At 34.5% G+C, this 6,781-nt stretch overlaps 1 long non-coding RNA gene across 2 annotated transcripts in view; it reads right to left on the reverse strand.

Annotated features, from left to right (window-relative positions):
- LOC111085839 overlaps positions 1-5,659 on the reverse strand; it is a 16,017-nt gene extending 10,358 nt beyond the window's left edge. For both annotated transcript variants that reach the window (XR_002610616.1, XR_002610615.1), the window contains exon 1: positions 5,015-5,659. This is a non-coding gene — a long non-coding RNA (uncharacterized LOC111085839). The remainder of the gene's footprint in view (positions 1-5,014) is intronic.
- Positions 5,660-6,781: the final 1,122 nt, after the last annotated feature.

Raw genomic sequence — 6,781 nt, forward strand, 5'->3', positions numbered from 1 at the left:
AGGTTCACTCGTACTCTTGTAGGACCCGTACTAATTACTACTTACTACGGTTTATGAATAACTCGGTCCAACTCGGTTTATCTAGTTATTAAGACGGACGACACATACAGAGAGGCTTTTGTCAAATAACGGTTATTTGTATGATAATAACGATATGTATTTATGGTAGGTTCATTTTTATTTAAAAAAAAAAGATTAATCAAGCATAAAATCAAGTTTTGTCTGTTAACAATGTCTTTCTTTTTTACTGCGTATTATGTCAGCTGGAAAACGAAAACATTGTTCGTTCGCTCTGTGAAATTCTGTACTTTTTGATGCATATAAATGTATGTTGGGAATAGGCAAAGCCTACTCTAGATTCACCGTTTCATTCTTGAAGTATTTGGAAAAATTAAATTCCAAAATTAAATTAAATTGAAATTAAATTCGAGAAAAATATGACCACCAAAAATTAAAAGGAAAGTTCATATCTTTTTTTTTCCATAGAAAAATTATCTCTTATTTTAGACCTTTTTTCATTATGTCCGTTGGTTTGAGAAAACTGAAAGAGACTCCAAACATGTGAAACATAATTGATAGTAACAGTGTATCTCATTTACAGTTTCGAGACGATATCTGTTATGTTTTTGTCTAAACTATTAATTTCTTGTTCACTGCTATTGGTGTTGACGTTTATGCGCAAGCGCAGTGTTAATCATCAAGAAATAAATGAATATTAGAATTATTTTGCTTTTTTGATTTGAATAATGACACCATAATGCTGCTATAAAACCAAGAATCAGGGGCAAAGTTCTTATACCGAGGAAACGGAACTGTAGATGAAAGATGTATGTGATTTTTTTTTCAAATAACTGTGGTATATCGCGTGATTCCTCTAATCATCATAGATATAACATTACAAAACTTCTAGGAAATAACCTGATTACAGATATAACTGGGCAAGTACTTAGGTATTCCTGCTAGTGGTTATACATCGACGAGTACTATCTACCTTGTCTTAATAGTCCCACGAATAAATCCTGGCAACCTATCTTTTTCCTGACGTGTTTTTACCAAGGATGAATCTCCCTAAAGTAGTCTTACCAAGGAAATATCTTGGCAAGCAATCTCTTCCCTAAACAAGTCTTAATAAGAATAAATCTCAATAAAAAAATCTCTTCCCGAATTGTAAGTTGTTGTTGTTGTTTTTATATGCCCTTAGTTCGAACGGTATATTAAATGAGCTATATTCGTTATTTGGCTGATTTTAGTTCGGATATTTTTAGATACTTCACTTTGATCAAAAGTTATGAATACCCTTACCAAGGATAGATATGTACATCCATCTCTAACCCGAAGAGAACTTATCAGAAATACGTCTTCAGATTTTATTCCACCACGAAGTAGTATTATCAGAGATAAATCTTGACCCTAAAATACGTCATATTGAGACATCTATTTTGAAGTCGAAAATGGCATACAAAGATGCATCACCATAAATAAAGTTCCTTTATTTGGCAAATTTGTTGTTTTGATACACCAAGTTATTTTCATTTTTGCAAGGTTAGCTTGTTTGCTTATTTGTTGTTAACCACAAAGCTACACAATTGGCTATCTCTGCTGTGCCCACCACGGTATCGAAACCTAGTTTTCAGTGTTATAAGCTAAAAGACTTACCACTAGGAGGCACTTTTGTAGATATTTAGGAATTAAACCTTTTTTTTTCCAGTAAATGTATTAGATGAATAAAGTAAAATAAAATAAAACAATTCTAAGTTGCCATAAAGTAACCACGATGAAAGACCAAGTTAAACGCAAAACATTAATATGGACATAGTAGGCACAAACCCAGTTACACACTTAAAAAGGAAGCGCAAATAACACAAAGAGGTTCTCTTATCCTCTCCAAAAGAAGAAAGAAATATATATTTGCGTAAGGAAGTAAATACTAGCTAAAATATGGAATTGATGACTACAAGTGATAGCTTTATACATATATACGTATAATGTAAGAACAACAAGAGACCGGTTGGTCCATCTAGACCGTCCTATCCACTATACTAAACCCTAAAATAAAAATAAAACACTAAAATCCAGCTCTTATCATTCAAATATTTATCAAGCCTTTCCTTTAGACTCCCTTAAATTAAATACATGAACAGCCTCTGAAGGCATCCTGTTCCAAAGACCAACCACTCTGTTAGAAAATTTAGTTGTCTCAGCTGAAGATAATTCCTATCCTGCCAAAATTTATATTTGTTCCCTAGTCTTACCTCCTAGTCTTGTTCTCTCCATTAAGTACAAAAAGTATAATTCACACCCTTAAAAATCTTGAACATCCTAATCAGATCCTTTCTAACTCTAACGAAAGATGTCACGTTTATAAGTGTGTGTGTGTACATATATATATATCAGGTGCAACATTTCACGCACAGTATAGTTTTTCCTCTAAGACCCTATTTGATAGTTTTGGAGTATATTTTGCTACATTGTATAAAAAGTTTTGATTTAGTTACCATATTATCTCAACCTTTAACACACAAACAATATTTTAACTCGCGTGTTTATAACAGATGTTCAAGATGAGCTCCATGGTAATATGTGAGTCGACCAGAAAAATATCAACTGGCATTAAATCTACTGTAATAATTGAGCATTCCTCAGTTATTCTCGCTGTTAGTTCTCCGACGTCGTGTGATGGTATGCTGTAGAGTTTAGTGTTTAGAAATACCCAAAAGAAGTTGAGAACATCGACTAAGAAACACATCTATAAAACTATCTCGAACATCCCTACCACAGTGAGGAACAGTGTCCATTTCGAAATAAATTTCACGTTCATTTTGAAACATCTGTAAATACTTCGGTTCACGTCAACTGCCGACGAAAAAAAGAGCCAATAATATGGTTGTCCGTTATTCTAGTCCAAACATTGACTTTTGGGGATTATTGTGTTCCCGTCCTTATTACACGCCTCTCTCTCCTGACTGCAGTAGTGACAGTTATGTCGGTTCACGTATTCATGCAAAAGAAAACGAGTTTACTCGGAGAAACAAATACGTCCAGCAAGATAACACGGGCTTGCGAATTTAAACTACATAAAAATGGTTTTGGTTTTAATAACGAATTTTCCATAATCCAGCTACGCAGATTTCGAAAATAATATTCATTTCTATCACGTAAGGATTTTTGACAAATCGGGAAGAAAAATTAATATTTCGTTTACCACGATGAACATTTTTTTTATTATTATTATGTTTGCGTTCTAGAAAGATTGATAAGACTCTCACGTCGCAATTGGTCTAGAGAAATATATAGCCAGTGGTTGTCAACATTTTAAGCACAACATGATGTGACCCGATTTCAATGAAAATTATTCATTTATGTAATAGTACATATGACGTTTTGTGAAATAATTCGTACGTGATGGAGAAAAATGAATATCATTTTCGGATTCAGCGTACAGGAATTACTCTAGAACATGTAACAATTTCAAGATAATACAACCATCGCAACCCTGTGTTATCTGGATTACCATTCCCAAGTTCTTGGTAAATTAAGTACTTATACGGATAAAGCTTATTCATATCCAAAATCCTCGCCACATTCGTATACGACACGCTCAGTTCGTAAACCAGTTGGTGTTTGGATTGCTGATGATTTTGCAACACAACAGCAACTTCCTGGCTGAGCTTCCCTGAATGAGGTCAATCAGCCACATTACCGGTTGGAAGAAATTTTGCCATAATTCTGCCAATGGTGTTGTGACTTGGCTGTGGCTCTTCAGGATAATGTTCGTAAATAACTGTTGCTGTAATCCATTCTGAGTTGCCTTCTTCGGCATAAATCAATCCATTCTTGTAGCATAAAAGTCATTCTCACAATTTAATTAATGTAAAATGAACAGACACAACACACAATAAAACTTTATGGCACAAGTGTGTTTTTGATAGCAAAACCATATCGGGCCATCTGCTGTGTCCACCGAGGGGAACCGAACCCCTAATTTTAGCGTTGTAAATCCGAGGACTTACCACTGTCCCAACGGGAGACTATCTGGTATAAAGACAAACACAAGCTGAAAGATGGCCAGGTGGTTAGGGTGCTCGACTCGCAGTTTGCGGGTCGCCGGTTCGAATCTCCGTCACACCAAACATGCTCGCGCTTTCAGCCATGGTGGCGTTATAATGTGACGGTCAATCCCACTATTCGTTGGTAAAAGAGTAGCCCAAGAGTTGGCGTTGGGTGGTGATGACTAGCTGCCTTCCCTCTAGTCTTACACTGCTAAATTAGGGACGACTAGTGCAGATAGCCCTCGTGTAGCTTTGCGCGAAATTCAAAAACAAACAAACAACAAGCTGAAAGTAGGCAACGTGCACATCTTAAAAATAACGAGTATAAACTAATAGCTGTCAAGGAATATAAATTTCCATCAATAGAACTTTCTCGAACTTTGGGAAAAGCCATAAAACAGCATGAAACGGAAAATGATCTTCACTTTTTATCAGGAAAATGTTTTACGAACATTTAAGGTACCTACGAATGTATGAAATAGGAACTTCGGGAACAAACGTCTGGTTCGTGAATTATGTTACACCTAATATATATATATATATATATATATATATGTATACATATTTATAAATCACAACAATCTGCGTGACTGTCTGTTTGTCCGCTCTCTAACTATTCCTAGGTCGCTGGGTCAATCTTAACCAAACTTTGTGGGATGATAGTTTGGAACAAGGGGCATGATAATGGTGGTTCACATTCCCTCTACCTCTCATTATTGCTGTTATTCAGCATTTAATATCTTTGGGTAAGTTAACGTTAACTACCTTCATAGATGGCGCCACGTCCTTATACCGAAACATAAAAAAATCATTAAGTTTTCTATAAAACAACATATACACCGTTTACATTGTTTTGTGACAGTAAAGGTTTAATTTCAATACTTATATTTAGGATGCAATCTGTTTAATGTAATTCTTCTCTCATAATATAACACATTAAAATTCTATAAAACGCCGAAACTTACCAAGTTTTAGATCTCTGAAGCTTGAGGGAACACTATACTTTCTTTTTCCAGCTGCTTTTCGACAGAACCTCACGCGATTTACTTTACTTTTTATTTTGTCTTGTCCAGCCTATAATAGATCGTTCTGTAGTACTCGATTCTTTGATCGATAAATATCTACGTTTTTTAGCGTTAGAAATTATCAGTTCTACACACAAAAATCACGAAATAACCCGCTCTCACTTTTATTTCTCGCTTTAGAAATTGTTTTTTAATTGATAAATTATTTGCAGGGAAATGTTTTCATTTATATGTTCAAACAAGAGTTTCAGTGTAACCTGTTGCTACGAAACATATATAATTCAAAAATGTTACATCCATATTTTAAAAATAATTATATGCACACACACATTTTCAGTCATATACAGAATAAGGTACACGCGTTCATGTGTTTAGAACTAGTATAATTATTTGTGGGATAAAACAATTACATCCATTTCAAACACCCGTACACATGCTTCTGTAATGTAAAACTGTATATGAACAAAAAAATACAGTAAAACAAGGGAAGCATTCTTGATTTTACTGAAATATCATCTTATCTTAACGACTCGATCTCTGTTTAACCTTAATTTAGAAACTTTCCTGTAATTGTCATTAACCGACTGGCTAGTTTCTGGCTTGAAAAAGAGCGTTTGCTCGAAACGTTGCCAAGTAAATAAATTACTGCCATAGTTTTGAAAGGTGATTTTTCTCAAAAAGTCTATTTCTTTATTTTATCAATTTCGCATTTTTTTATATACAGTCATGATCAGAACCAAGTGTCACAATTTACCTACATTCAACAATTTATATCTTCTGGAGGTTTAAGTTTCTATAAACACACTATTTTACCAATAATATAGATAAAACTATTCTCTCATTAGCCTAATTTTCAAGTGTTGCACCGATATTGAATAAGGAACACATGTGACTTATTTATTAATTATACACTGTAAAAATATGTATTTAAAATTCATTGAAAGACACGATAAAATGTCACATCGAACACAATTATTAAGTCCCTCCCCCGGCGGATTCAGCGGTAAGTTCACGGAATTATAAAGCTAAAAACTGGGATTCGATCCTCCCAGTGGACAGAGCACACACAGCCCATTGTGTGGCTTTACGCCATAAAATCAACAGAACACAGTTAATTAACTTAAATAAATTAAGTTATAAATAAATAAAATTATTTTTGATGTGAACTTTTATATTGAAATATTTTAATACTGAGATTCTGAAAATGACAATAAAATGTCATATAAAATTATTGCCTACGAGAAACACCATAGAACTTATAAATGTTCACCCCAGTATTGTTCACCCAATTATAGAAAGAATCATCCAGGACGTGTATATATATATATAAGCAAACTATTTAATATATCTTTCACTTCTAATATTAGTTCGTCAGCCATTTTAGCCAAATGCCCCACAAAGGTATTAGACTTATAATCGTCATAGTTTGGAGTAACATTTGAGCATTATCTTGAGAATATGTTACTTGTATAACATGTTTTTCAAATGTATGCGTCTTGTTTTCGTTCGGTACGTTCAGCATTGAGCCTCCTAGGGTCGCGGGTTCGAATCCCCGTAACACCAAACATGCTCGCCCTTTCAGCCGTGGGGGCGTTATAATGTGACGGTCAATCCCACTAGTCGTTGGTAAAAGAGTAGCCCCAAGAGTTGGCGGTTGGTGGTGATGACTAGCCACCTTCCCTCTAGTCTTACACTGCTAAATTAGAG

This window comes from Limulus polyphemus, unplaced genomic scaffold, assembly GCF_000517525.1.
Source record: "Limulus polyphemus unplaced genomic scaffold, Limulus_polyphemus-2.1.2 Scaffold650, whole genome shotgun sequence".
NCBI lineage: Eukaryota > Metazoa > Arthropoda > Merostomata > Xiphosura > Limulidae > Limulus > Limulus polyphemus.